The sequence below is a fragment of the Salvelinus fontinalis genome, chromosome 17 (assembly GCF_029448725.1).
Source record: "Salvelinus fontinalis isolate EN_2023a chromosome 17, ASM2944872v1, whole genome shotgun sequence".
NCBI lineage: Eukaryota > Metazoa > Chordata > Actinopteri > Salmoniformes > Salmonidae > Salvelinus > Salvelinus fontinalis.
The window spans coordinates 33,637,715-33,652,273 of NC_074681.1; the positions used below are offsets into that span (position 1 = coordinate 33,637,715).

Below are 14,559 nucleotides of genomic sequence, written 5' to 3' on the forward strand. Positions count from 1 at the left end.
TCTACTCTCCTCTAAGCGCCTCTGTTCTCCTTTACTCTCCTCTACTCTCCTCTGTTCTCCTCTGTTCTCCTCTCCTCTAAGCTCCTCTGTTCTCCTATACTCTCCTCTGTTCTCCTCTGTTCTCCTCTACTCTCCTCTACTCTCCTCTACTCTCCTCTACTCTCCTCTACTCTCCTCTGTTCTCCTCTACTCTCCGCTCCTCTGTTCTCCTCTACTCTCCTCTCCTCAAAGCTCCTCTGTTCTCCTCTACTCTCCTTTGTTCTCCTCTCCTCTAAGCTCCTCTGTTCTCCTCTACTCTCCTCTACTCTCCTCTGTTCTCCTCTACTCTCCTTTGTTCTCCTCTCCTCAAAGCTCCTCTACTCTCCTCTGTTCTCCTCTACTCTCCTCTACTCTCCTCTGTTCTCATCTCCTCTAAGCTCCTCTACTCTCCTCTGCTCTCCTCTGCTCTCCTCTACTCTCCTCTACTCTCCTCTACTCTCCTCTACTCTCCTCTGTTCTCATCTCCTCTAAGCTCCTCTACTCTCCTCTGCTCTCCTCTGCTCTCCTCTACTCTCCTCTGTTTTCCTATGTTCTCCTCTGCTCTCCTCTACTCTCCTCTACCCTCTTCTGCTTTGTTCTCCTCTCATATCCTCTCCTCCTCTCTCCTCTGCCTCGCATCCTCTCCTCTTCTCTCCCCTCCTCAGCCTAGGCCCATAATAGCAGCCATTAGACAGGAATAAGGCAGCCATGATGAATCGGTACTTAGGCCTGCGGAGACACACTCGCTCAATGGGCCGTGAATCTCCCGTCGCCAGCCTCAGCCCGCCAAACGTTGAATAAAGTTATTTGAATATTTGTAATATTAATGTGCCAATGTGTCAAGAGCCCGCCGATGCTGAACAGAGAGGGAAAATAACAGCGGATACACATCATCTATATCCGGTATTCACAGAATAGTGGGAAAACGACTGGACGGACGGACGGATGGACGCATGCGGGAGTGGATGGATAGATACACGGATGGATGGACGGATGTTCATTTACTTTCCTCCCTCAACCTCTTCAATAGAGCCACACTATATACTGTCACACAGTGTCAAATCAACCAGCTGTCCAGCCTGCGTTTTCAATAGGGAAAACATCCCCCCAGCCCTCAGTGTCTTCCCATCCCTGTCCATTACAGGCCCAAGTCCCCTGTGGTGCCCAGCCTCAGCTCTGCAATGTGCGTTGAATAGGAATGGGGCATCACACAAAAGGAACAAGAACAGCAATAAGCTTTCAGCACCGTTAACCAATTACAAAAGAATAAAAACCACAGCACAGAGGCTCATAAAGTCAGACAGGCCTCTTTATTGACTCCAGACTACAATAAATCAATGGTGTAGAAAGTCTGCTTTACCACAAAAAAAGTGTGTCTCTTAGCCTTGCACCCTGCACCTAATATGGGGACTTTTCTTTTCACAGACAGACTTTTATTTGGCCTATTTTTCATAGCCTTATTTCCCCTGAATATTCACTTGAACTACACTATACTGTATATACAAACGTATGTGGACATCCACATTAATGTAGAAGTATTCTGAAACATATTCTATTCTTATTTACAATAAAAGTACTCCAAAATGACACAATACAATACTCACCATGCAATACTCACCATTCAATACTCACCATTCGTTTCCTATTGGGCAAAACAAATTGCAAATGCATCCAATACATTTGTAGTCACAAGCTTGGTGTAGTCATTGTGTGCTAGCAATATGGGACCTTATACCAAACGTTGACTACTTTAATACACTATAAGTGAATTTGTCCAAGTACTACCGAGTTCCAACGTGCCTCTGGAAGCAATGTAAGCATAATAATTGTTCGTCGGGAGCGTCGTGAAATGGGTTTCATCAGCAGCACACAAGCCTAAGATCACCATTTGCAATGCTAAGCATCGGCTGGAGTGGCGGATGCCAGGAGAATGCTACCTGCCGCAATGCATAAGACCAACTGGTTTGGTAAATCTTAAGGCTACAGCATATAATAACATTCTTGTGTTCCAACTTTGTGGCAACAGTTTGTGGAAGGCCCTTTCCCATTTCAGCATGTCAATGCCCCGTGCACAAAGTGAGATCCATACAGAAATGGCTTGTCAAGATTGGTGTGGAAGAACTCGACTGGCCTGCATAGAGCCCTGACCTCTACCCCATCGAACACCTTTGGAATGAATTAAACGCCGACTGTGAGCCAGGCTTAATCGGCCAACATCAGAGCCTGACCTCACTAATGCTCTTGTGGCTGAATGGAAGCGTGTCTCCGGAGCAATGTTCCAGCATCTAGTGGAAATACTTCTCAGAAGAGTGGAGGCTGTTACAGCAGCAAATGGGAGATACCAACTCCATATTAATGCCCATGATTTTGGAATGAGATGTTCAACGAGTAGGTGTCCACATGCTTTTGGTCATGTAGTGGATATCAACTAAGCGGGATACACATGCTGTACATATTTAAACAGTAATCTATGATCTTGTAATCAGGAAGTAAGTGCTATAAAAAATGTTTTAACGATGCACATGATATTGACATCTGCTTCAATGAAGCCATTGGATGTCAGATCAATTATAGCCGAATCAAAATGGAACTTCTGACTCTCTGTATACCAAGTTTGATAATTATTCTGAATAGATACAACTATTTCGTAACCACATGTTCAATTACAAAACACTACTGGATTGTATGCAAACTCAAGAGCACATGGGTCAATCAGTCATTCAGTTGGAGGTCGCAGCAATGGCCACATAACCAAATCATGGACATCTTTCTCGCTGGAAAACACACTAACAACTACTTCAGAGAATATTCCTCACACAAACTACTACAGTAACCTAAAAAACACACACTTACAACTACACCAGAGAATAAAACATGAGCTTTACTCTAGTGAGTTGAGGGTGCTTTCCGAAAAGGCGTCTTTGTTCGCTTTAACAAGGAGGCCATCAAATATTTAACAGATTGCAAACACAGCTGAGAGGCGAGGCAAAGGGAGGTGAGGATGTGTGTGTAGCAGAAAGAAAGCCCACCCTGAGTCCCAAATGGGAGCTGTCAGAGTTATGGTGGGGTAGAAAGAGTCACGCTGGACACATCTTTAAACCTCTCCACAGGCCCTTGGCTCATACACAGCAGGCAGGCTACAGGGTACATACAACAGGCTGGCTACATACAGGCTGGTTACAGAAGGGTACAGGACCTCAGTCTGCTCATAGTCACTCATTAAAATTGGGAAGAAGTGTGACCTGTTTCAGCACACACATACAGTTGAAGTCGGAAGTTTACATACACCTTAGCCAAATACATTTAAACTCAGTTTTTCACAATTCCTGACAGCTAATCCTAGTAAAAATTCCCTGTCTTAGGTCAGTTAGGATCACCACTTTATTTTAAGAATGTGAAATGTCAGAATAATAGTAGAGAGAATGGTTTATTTCAGCTTTTATTTATTTCATCCCAGTGTGTCAGAAGTTTACATACACTCAATTTGTATTTGGTAGCATTGCCTTTAAATTGTTTAACTGGGGTCAAACGTTTTGGGTAGCCTTCCACAAGCTTCCCACAATAAGTTGGGTGAATTTTGGCCTATTCCTCCTGACAGAGCTGGTGTAACTGAGTCAGGTTTGTAGGCCTCCTTGCTCACACACGCTTTTTTAGTTCTGCCCACAAATGTTCTATAGGATTGAGGTCAGGGCTTTGTGATGGCCACTCCAATACCTTGACTTTGTTGTCCTGCCACAACTTTGGAAGTATGCTTGTGGTCATTGTCCATTTGGAAGACCCATTTGCGACCAAAGCTTTAACTTCCTGACTGATGTCTTCAGATGTTGCTGAAATATATCCAAATAATTTTCCAGCCTCATGATGCCATCTATTTTGTGAAATGCACCAGTCCCTCCTGCAGCAAAGCACACCCACAACATGATGCTGCCACCCCCGTGCTTCACGGTTGAGATGGTGTTCTTCGGCTTACAAGCCTTTTCCTCCAAACAAAATGATTGTCATTATGGCCAAACAGTTCTATTTTTGTGTCATCAAACCAGAGAACATTTCTCCAAAAAAGTACAATCTTTGTCCCCATGTGCAGTTGCAAACAGTGTTTTCTTCCTTGCTGAGCGGCCTTTCAGGTTATGTTGATATAGGACTCGTTTTACTGTGGATATAGATACTTTTGTACCTGTTTCCTCCAGCATCTTCACGAGGTCCTTTAATGTTGTTCTGGGATTGATTTGCACTTTTCACACCAAAGTACGTTCATCTCTAGGAGACAGAACGCGTTTCCTTCCTGAGCGGTATGACGGCTGTGTGGTCCCATGGTGCTTATACTTGCGTACTATTGTTTGTACAGATGAACGTGGTACCTTCAGGCGTTTGGAAATTCCTCCCAAGGATGAACCAGACTTGTGGAGGTTTGCCGATGACACAACATTGGTAGGCTTGATCACCGACAACGATGAGACAGCCCATAGGGAGGAGGTAATAGACCTGGCTCCCCTCAGGAGAATCAAACGGTTTGGCATGGGACCTCAGATCCTCAAAAGGTTCTACAGCTGCACCAACGAGAGCATCCTGACTGGTTGCATCACCGCCTGGTTACGGTCATTTCTTTTAACGCATTAAATATTATTATTCCAGTCTTCCTGTTCTCATTGTTGGAGTAGAAACATTGTTTACGGAGTGCACAGCATATGCTACACTGGTGAGAAACAAGTTTTGGTTAATTTAATTCCATTTACATGTTCTGTCAAGTTAGTCGTCGTCTTTTGTTTGGAGCGCTCCTGTCAATGTTGAGTAAGGATGAGCAGGCATAGAAATAGGCCTATAGCCTACCTGGCCTGCGTGCAAATGTAGGCATATAAATGTTCCCATTTGGGGATCTGATCGTATTTCTGATTGGCATAACACACCACAACTAATGACCTGAGGAGCTTTGTAAAGTAATGTTTTCTTCACCTCAAACAGCCAGCAAACAAAGACTGTTTTTACATCCACTGAGAGTTACAATAGTTGATCAATGTATTTGAAAAATCTTTCCAGCTCTGTCTACCTTTCGATGACCACTCAGTGTGGAAGGGAAAAATGTTCTGATCCAGTGGAAATGTTTCCTCATGTAGCCTATTGCCGACAACATCAGGCGAGTGATAGCATAATCTGCAAAAGCCAGCAGGGGCAGGAGGACAATAGTTGGGTCAGTTTACGTTTTTTTCTTCTAGTTATCTAGATCTCTGGCTCCCTCTTGAGGCATCAACCGTAAGCTTAACGCATCAAACAAGATCAATGCATATAGTTGATTTTATTAAAACACATAGGGTGTGTCTATATATGGAGAAATACACGTTTGAGCAATCGATTGGTCGAAAGAACAGACAACTTTCGGGTCTTCCAAGATTTTTTTTTAGTCGAGGACAGCCATACTGTAAATGTATCGCCCAGCTTTAATGCACACACACTGAAATAATCCACTCCACTTCCCACAAAACACACCCTTCACAATCGACAAGCTTCCGTCTATGAATGCCCATTCTGCATTCAGCATACACCCTACCTCTCCCTCCTTTCCCTCTCTACCTTCTCAGTGCTTCCCTCAATGAGGGAAATTATTTCAGCATGAAATTGCATGCTCTCATATTCTTTTTGTTCCGTTTTCGTCATCTCTAATGGGCAATTACATCAGGCTCCATTCGGAGGCCATCTTGTTTCACTGACCTCTAATTGATTGGCTGCCCAAACTGCTCGGCTTCTACAAGCACTTTAAGATCACATTTCCCTGTTTAAATAACGAATTACAAGATCCATGAAAGTAGATTGTGTGGAAAATAAAAGGCAGAGATTGCCTCTCGTTTGAGTCGTTACAGAGACTTACACTGGAGATGGGGAACCCTCTATTTCAAACCTCAGAGACTGGGTTATTAGGGGAGATGGAGAGCATTCAGAGTGCTTAGACTACTTTACAGTCACGGCATCTGTGTGTGTTTGTGTGTCTGTGTACCACTTCTGCTCTCTCTTTGTTCAAAGAATAGTTTTAGTCACGCTATCTGTCTCCAGATGGATATCAGTATGACCAACAGACTGTTTGCCACTCTTTCTCTCTCTCTCTCTCTCTCTCTCTCTCTGTGTCTCTCTCTCTCTCTCTCTCTCTCTCTCTGTCTCTCTCTCTCAATTTAATTCAATTCAATTTGTTTTATTGGCATGACGTAACAATGTACATATTGCCAAAGCTTATTTTGGATATTTACAATATAAAAATGAGAATCAAAATGGTCAACGGGACAACAGTAACAACAATAACCAAGTGTCAAAATAACCATACATTCAACAATAACAATAAACATACAGTAGAGTACATGTGCAGATTGATTGGTCTGTCAGACACTGTCCCTCAACTTATGGCAGGCAGCAATGTAGTGCGCTGCCAACCCACAGCTCTCTGCGTCCTCCCCCAACAGGACGGGTAGCCTACTCTCATCAGAGAGGTCTTTGAAACCTTGTATAAGGGTTTCAAATTTGGGGAAATGACACTCTCTCCAATTGTTTTATATTTTTGACATTTTGTCAGGAAATGCAGCTCCGTCGCAGGTTCTGCTATTGTGCAGTGGTTTCCCAGCCTTTCCTCTACAGGGAGCCAGGTTTTCCTGTGTCTACCATTCTCAATGGCAAGGCTGTGCTCTCTCTCTCTCTCTCTGTCTCTCTCTCTCTCTCTGTCTCTCTCTCTCAATTCAATTCAATTCAATTCAATTGACTTTATTGACATGGCAAGTTCATTATTACTTACATTGTCAAAGTATACATATCGAAAAATAAAAATAAAATATATATGTATATATATACAAAATATATATATATATATATAAATAAATGGTGGGACCAACAGTAATAATAATAGTAGTAGTGGACATGGGATCACCATTAACAACAACTACAACAACAATATTAATCAGAACAACAATACATTATATCAACGGTCGTAGACCAGTGTCAACATGACTGAGAAGACACATGACCTGGTATGAAAGACAAAACAAAACAAGATGGGAAATAGTATCAACATTACTTTGCACTTTTCACTGGCTGTCCCTCAGGTTGTGGCAGGAGGACACATATTTGGCTGCCAAAACTGCACATTTTGGCTTTTCACCCAATAAATATTTGATTTTTTCTTCATCTTTTATAGTTTCAAATTCTTTGTATTGAATTATAATTTTGGGAAAGAAGTATTCTCTTAGGTCTTAGAGTGAGCACAGCCTGTCCTCTCTGGGCAGCCAGGTATGTCTGTGATAACCGGTCTCTATAGCCAGACTGTGCTCACTGAGTCTGTACCTAGTCAATGTTTTCCTCAGTTTTCTATTAGTCACAGTGGTCAGATAGTCTGCCACCATGTACTGTCTGTTTAGAGCCAAATAGCATTGAAGTTTACTTTGATTTTTTGTGGTGTCTTTCCAATAGGTTATATATTTTTATTTTTGTTTTGTGATGATTTGGTTGGGCCAGATTTTCTGAGGGCTGTCCTGAGGCTCTATGGGGTTGGTTTGGGTTGGTGAACTGAGCCTCAGAACCAGCCGGCTGAGGGGACTCTTCTCTTGTTTCATCTGTTGACATTGTAGAGCTGTGTGATGGAATGTTTTGGGGTCACTTGTTTTTAGATGGTTGTAAAATGTGATGGCTCTTTTTTCTATTCGAATGAGGAGGGAGTATTGGCCCAATTCTGCCCTACATGCGTTATTTGGAGTTTTTCTTTGTGCTTGCAATACAGTCTTGCAAAATTCTGCATGCAGTATTTCGATTGGATGTTTGTCCCATTTGGTAAATTCATTATTAGAGAGTGAACCCCATACTTCACTGCCATATAGAGCAATTGGTTCTATAACTGATTGGAAAATTCTGAGCCAGATCCTAATTGGAATTTCGATTTTGATGTTCCTTTTAATGGCATAGAATGCTCTTCTTGCTTTGTCTCTCAGCTCATTCACAGCCATGTGAAAGCTACCTGTGTTGCTGATATTTAGTCCTAAATATGTGTAGTTTTTGGTGTGTTCTAATAGAACTGTGTCCAAATAGAATTTATATTTGTCATCCTTATTTCCAGACCTTTTTTGGAATATCATTATATTTGTTTTTTTTAGGTTAACGGTCAGATCCCAGGTCTGACAGAACCTGTGAAGACGATCTAGGTGCTGCTGTAACCCCTCTTTAGTGGGAGACAGCAGCACCAGGTCATCTGTGTACAGCAGACACTTGATTTCAGTGTTGTATCGGGTGATAGCAGGTGCTGCCGATTCTTCTAATGTTTTTTGCCAATTCATTAATGTAGATGTTAAATAGTGTTGGACTTATTGGGCAGCCCTGTTTCACTCCCCACCCCTGAGAGAAGAAGTCTGTTTGCTTGTTGCCAATTTTAACCGCACATTTGTTTTTAGTGTACATTGATTTAATAAAATCATATGTTTGCCCTCCAATACCACTTTCTATTAGTTTATAAAAAAGACTTTCGTGCCAAATTGAATCAAATGCTTTCTTGAAATCTACAAAACACGAGTAGATTTTGCCTTTGTTTTGGTTAACTTGTTTATCAATTAGAGTGTGGAGGGTGTAAATGTGGTCTGTTGTACGATATTTTTTTAGAAATCCAATCTGGCTTCTGCTCAGGACGTTGTGTTCGTCAAGGAAATTATGTAGTCTGCTATTTATAATACTGCAGAGAATCTTCCCCAAGTTGCTGTTAACGCAAATTCCTCTGTAATTATTTGGGTCAAATTTGTCTCCATTTTTATAGATTGGTGTGATCAATCCCTGGTTCCAAATATCGGGGTAAATACCTGCAGTGAGGATAATGTTGAAGAGTTTGAGTATAGCCAATTTGTGGTCTGTATATTTGATCATTTCATTTAAAATACCATCAGCACCACAGGCCTTTTTGGGTTGGAGAGTGCATAGTTTTTCCAATAATTATTCTTCTGTAATTGGGGTATCCACAGGATTCTGATAGTCTTTGACTGCTAATTCAAGGATTTGTAATTTTTCTTGTATATCCTTTTGTTCCTGGCTCTTTGTTATATTGCTGTAGAGGTTTGCAAAGTGATTTCTCCACATATCCCCATTTTGGATAGCCAATTCCTCATGATGAGGTTTGTTTAATTTATTCCAAATCTCCCAGAAGTGGTTTGATTCTATGGATTCCTCAATTCCATCCTGCTGATTTCTAATGTGCTGTTCCTTTTTTGTTCTTAGGGTATATTGCTTCAGTGTTTCCCCATATTGAAGGCGTATATTTTTGTTGTCTGGTTCTCTGTGTTTTTGATTAAATATATTTCTCAATGACTTTCTTAGATTTTTGCAATCATTATCAAACCATTTTTCATTATCTGTTATTTTTGGTTTGCTCTTATGCTTCTTTAAATTAGCCAAGTAGGCTAATTTGTCAAATATAAAGTTTATGTTCCTAACGGCCAAATTTACACCTTCATTGCTGAAGGAGAATGTTAAGGCTAAAAAGTTGTCCAGGAGAGATTGTATTTTTTGGCTACTAATTGCTTTTTGGTAGATGTCTGTACTGTTTGCACTCCATCTATAGGCTTGTTTAGTACCATGTAATTTATTGGGCCGTGATGCTTCATGGTTGGGTTCTGCTCTTCTCAGATACACTGTGATTTTACTGTGGACTGAGAGAGGTGTTAGTGGGCTGACTGTGAAGGCTCTGAGAGACTCGGGGTTTAGGTCGGTGAGGAAGTAGTCTACAGTGCTGCTGCCAAGGGATGAGCTGTAGGTGTACCTACCAACAAAAAAAGTCCCCTCTCAGCCTGCCATTGACTATGTACAGACCCAGTGTTCGACAGAGCTTCAGGAGCTGTGCTCTGTTTTTGCTTTTCACTTTGTCATAGTTGTTTCTGTGGGGGTATGTGGGGGGGGAAAGGTTGTTGCTTCCTGGTAGGTGTTTATCCCCATGACTGTTAATAGTGTCTTGCTCTTCTGCTGTTCTAGCATTCAGGTCTCCACAGACCAGTACGTTGCCTTGGGCCTGAAAGTGACTAATCTCCCCCTCTAGAATGGAGAAACTCTCTTCGTTGAAGTAGGGTGATTCTGAGGGGGGAATGTATGTGGCACAGAGGAAGACGTTTTTATCTGTCAAGATAGCCTCTTTGTTGATTTTTAACCAGATAAAGAATTATCCTGTTTTGATCAATTCGATTGAATTAATTAGTTCACATTTATACCATATTCTCTCTCTCTCTCTCTCTCTCTCTCTCTCTCTCTCTCTCTCTCTCTCTCTCGCTCTCACTCTCTCTCTAGCATTTAGTTAGCTCTGGGATTTTAAATACATGTTAGCATTTAGTTAGCTCTGGGATTCTACCTACATGTTAGCATTTAGTTAGCTCTGGGATTTTACCTACATATTAGCATTTAGTTAGCTCTGGGATTTTACCTACATGTTAGGATTTAGTTAGCTCTGGGATTCTACCTACATTTTAGCATTTAGTTAGCTCTGGGATTTTACCTACATGTTAGCATTTAGTTAGCTCTGGGATTTTACCTACATGTTAGCATTTAGTTAGCTCTGGGATTTTACCTACATGTTAGCATTTAGTTAGCTCTGGGATTTTACATACATGTTAGCATTTAGTTAGCTCTGGGATTTTACCTACATGTTAGCATTTAGTTAGCTCTGGGATTTTACCTACGTGTTAGCATTTAGTTAGCTCTGGGATTTTACCTACAAGTTAGCATTTAGTTAGCTCTGGGATTTTACCTACATGTTAGCATTTAGTTAGCTCTGGGATTTTACCTACATGTTAGCATTTAGTTAGCTCTGGGATTTTACCTACATGTTAGCATTTAGTTAGCTCTGGGATTTTACCTACATGTTAGCATTTAGTTAGCTCTGGGATTTTACCTACATGTTAGCATTTAGTTAGCTCTGGGATTTAACCTACGTGTTAGCATTTAGTTAGCTCTGGGATTTTACCTACATGTTAGCATTTAGTTAGCTCTGGGATTTTACCTACATGTTAGCATTTAGTTAGCTCTGGGATTTTACCTACATGTTAGCATTTAGTTAGCTCTGGGATTTAACCTACGTGTTAGCATTGCTAATCTTCATATTACAGTTCAGTGCCGGTATTACCGAATATCCTGGTGTGGCACGAGGTCGGTATGAGGGTATGACAATCTGATACCGCCCATGTCTACTCTCCTTCTATAATGAACACTCCTATATTGTCCTTCCTCTAGTCACCTGGGTCCTGTTTTTCATACCTCCCACAGTTTGTGCTTTTAAATCAGAGACAGAGAGAGAGACAGCGACCGGAGAAAAAAAACAGAAAGAGACATAGAGAAAGAGAGAGGGGGAAAAAGGATAGAGAGAGCGATAGAGAGACAAATACAAAGACAGAGCGAGTCTGAGAGAGAGTGAGAGAGAGAGACATGCAAAGAGAGCAAGAGATAGAGATTCTGAGAGACAGCTCGGCAGGTAGTCTACTTTTTGAGGCCACTTAGAAGAAGGAAGTCAGGGGGATTGTGAGAATTAGCCGTAGCCCACGTCGCCTCTTCCGTTTAAAGGGGCTGTGTAATGCCTGCCTACCGGGGTAGGTGTGCGTGTGTGTGTGTGTGTGTGTGTGTGTGTGTGTGTGTGTGTGTGTGTGTGTGTGTGTGTGTGTGTGTGTGTGTGTGTGTGTGTGTGTGTGTGTGTGTGTGTGTGTGTGTGTGTGTGTGTGTGTGTGTGTGTGTGTGTGTAACCCCCTGCAAACAACCTCCATACCTCCTCCAAAAACAACAGGGCTCCAATTACTCTAAGGATTAGAGGAAAATACAGTAGAGAGGGAGATAGAGAAAGGTACCGAGAGAGAGAGAGAGAGAGAGAGGTAGCAATGTAAAGGGAATCTATTCAGTACAGTATATCTGTCCAAGCCAATAGGATTTGTTCTGTGCATAGCACAATCATAATACAGATGGCTTGTGTTGTTATTCTCACCCATTTCATCTCTGGTTGATAAGAGAAACTGATGGAGAGGCTTTGGACATCACTGTCTCTATCTGCATCCTTAGTTCTGTTCAAGTGCATAGGACTTTCTTTTAACTGTCTTGAAAGAAGAGGACATAGCAGAAACAGAGACAGATATGGAAGAGGAAGGAGATATAAGGAACGGGGAGATGGTAGAGCGATAGCGGGAGATGTGTGTCTGCGGTGTGTGTATTCAAAGCATTGTTATCCACCCTACTCTTATGTTTAAAAGCCGTATTCATTCACACTGTTGATCTGAACCCTGTTTTTGAATAGTTGTTTTGACAGGCGTCATCACCACTCAGCACTATGTTGTCAGAGTAACTTTGTGTGTGGAGGAAGAGCTCCTCTTCTGAGTTCTTTTCAGAGTAGAACTGTGACTACACAGTCGTTCTCAGCACAGTTCATAATCACAGCATCTGTATTGATAAGAGGGACCTTGCCTGGGGTTGGATCTGATCTAAGTACATTTTAAATAGGATCAAAACACTGGAGGTAGAAGTTGCCTTTCACCAAAGGTCTAGGATCTGATTATCTTTTAACGGAACTATAACCTTCAGCATTAGTGAAATTATGACATATTTGATCCCGTATCAGTTGTTCAAGTTCAAGCAAATCAAAGTCATCTTTTACTTGGCCAAGGACTGTGTGTGTAGAGCAGGAGACAGCAATGTACAGTACAAAGGCAGGCGCATGCCCACACACACACACTGCCCTCATATCTATGTATTGATCGTAGCAGATGGGCGTCAATCAATCTTATCTCCGCTCCACACATTCTCCCTCACACCTCCAGAGGGACCCAATAAGGCACAGACCTTGAACACATTTTATACTTGGGGTGTGTGTGTGTGTGTGTGTGTGTGTGTGTGTGTGTGTGTGTGTGTGTGTGTGTGTGTGTGTGTGTGTGTGTGTGTGCGTGCGTGCGTGCGTGCGTGCGTGCGTGCGTGCGTGTGTGCGCGCGCGCACGTGCGAGAGAGAGACTTCCTAATATACCTACTACTGTACATTCAATTTCCTTTACAAATGATATACTGTCTATACCAGTGGGGGCTCCCCAGAGCAAGAAAGATGAAACTATATTAAATATATTCACGTCACCAAATAATTGATTAGAACACACCGTTTTTCAATTAAGTTCTACATTAGCTTCAACAACACTCTGTAGGGTAGCACTATGGTGTAGCCGGAGGACAGCTAGCTTCCGTCTTCCTCTTGGTACGTTGCCTTCAATAGAAAACCTAGGAGGCTCTTGGTTCTCACCCCCTTCCATAGACTTACACAGGTATTATGACAACTTCCGTAGGATGGCCTCCAACCTATCAGAGCTCTTGCAGCATGAACTGACATGTTGTTGTCCACCCAATCAAAGGTTAAGAGGTTAATATAGTACTGAAAGCCTAAGCTACAGCTAGCTAGCACTGCAGTGCATAATGTGGTGAGTAATTGACTCAAAGGGAGAGAAAGAAAATAGTTGAACAGTTTCCAATAAAATTATTTCTTAAAAAATGGAGGAGAAGCAAGAGCGTGAGGGAGAGATTGTCATTTCAGTGTCAGTTTCACTTACTTAGCTAGCAAATGCAGCTGGCTAGTTTAGTTACTCAAACACCCGGCTCAAACAGAGGGATGCTATGTTAGCTAGCTGGCTATGATTATCCAACAAAACAATGGAACTCTTCCAAGTCAAGATAAGCTTTTGGTTTTATTAATTTATTGCCACTGCTGCCTGCCAGCAGTAACTGCTAAACTGCTTAGTGACTATACACTGTAACGTTACTGCATGATTGTAGTGGGTTTACTAACACATTAGTTCTATTAGCTATGCTGACTAGGACGTTACTATAGCTAATATGGGGACAACGATGTAGGCTGGCTGTAGCAATTATGACATGGTTTGGCTTGGAGAGTTTTTTTTTGCCTGGTCACATACAGCTGATGTGTTGTTCATTGAAGTCCACAAACGAAAGGAAAAGGTGAGAGGAGGAGAGAGCATAGAGGCTAGAATGAATACAATGTGGCTTCTATGAAAGTGAACTGTGTTTATGCGTGATCAGGGGTGTATTCATTCCACAGATTCTGTTGAAAAACGTTTCTTAAACAGAAGCAAACGAAACGGGGATAAAAATACCAGAATTTGTCCAATAGAAACTCTCGTTTGCAAATGGTGGACTAATGATTACACCCTAGATAAGCTGGACGCAGGCAAGACTGTGCAAGGTGGTATTGAATGTGTCACTGTCTGTCCATGTGTCACTGTCTGTTATCTCAAATTTTTCTCTCGGCCTGTGGTGCACCTACGTTGTAAACTTTCATTCTCAGGCTAGCTTGTAGCAACCTCATGATGGCTATAGGGAAAAAAAATTGTATCATGTAGTAGCCTAAACCTATCGCTGTCACATTGAACTGGGTGAATGGAATATGAATGACAGTCTTGAAAGAGACCGAGAGAGTGTGTGGGACAGAGGTAAAGCCAGAGGTTATGTCAGGTAACTTTTACCACCAAATGTTTGAAAAATAAGGACATCAGAAAAATAAGATTCCCTACAGTAGCT

At 41.9% G+C, this 14,559-nt stretch overlaps 1 protein-coding gene across 3 annotated transcripts in view; it reads right to left on the bottom strand.

Moving 5' to 3' along the window:
• Positions 1-14,559, bottom strand: part of LOC129814182 (ephrin type-B receptor 1) — a 309,241-nt gene that overhangs the window by 149,303 nt on the left and 145,379 nt on the right. The gene's annotated exons all lie outside the window — the stretch shown is intronic.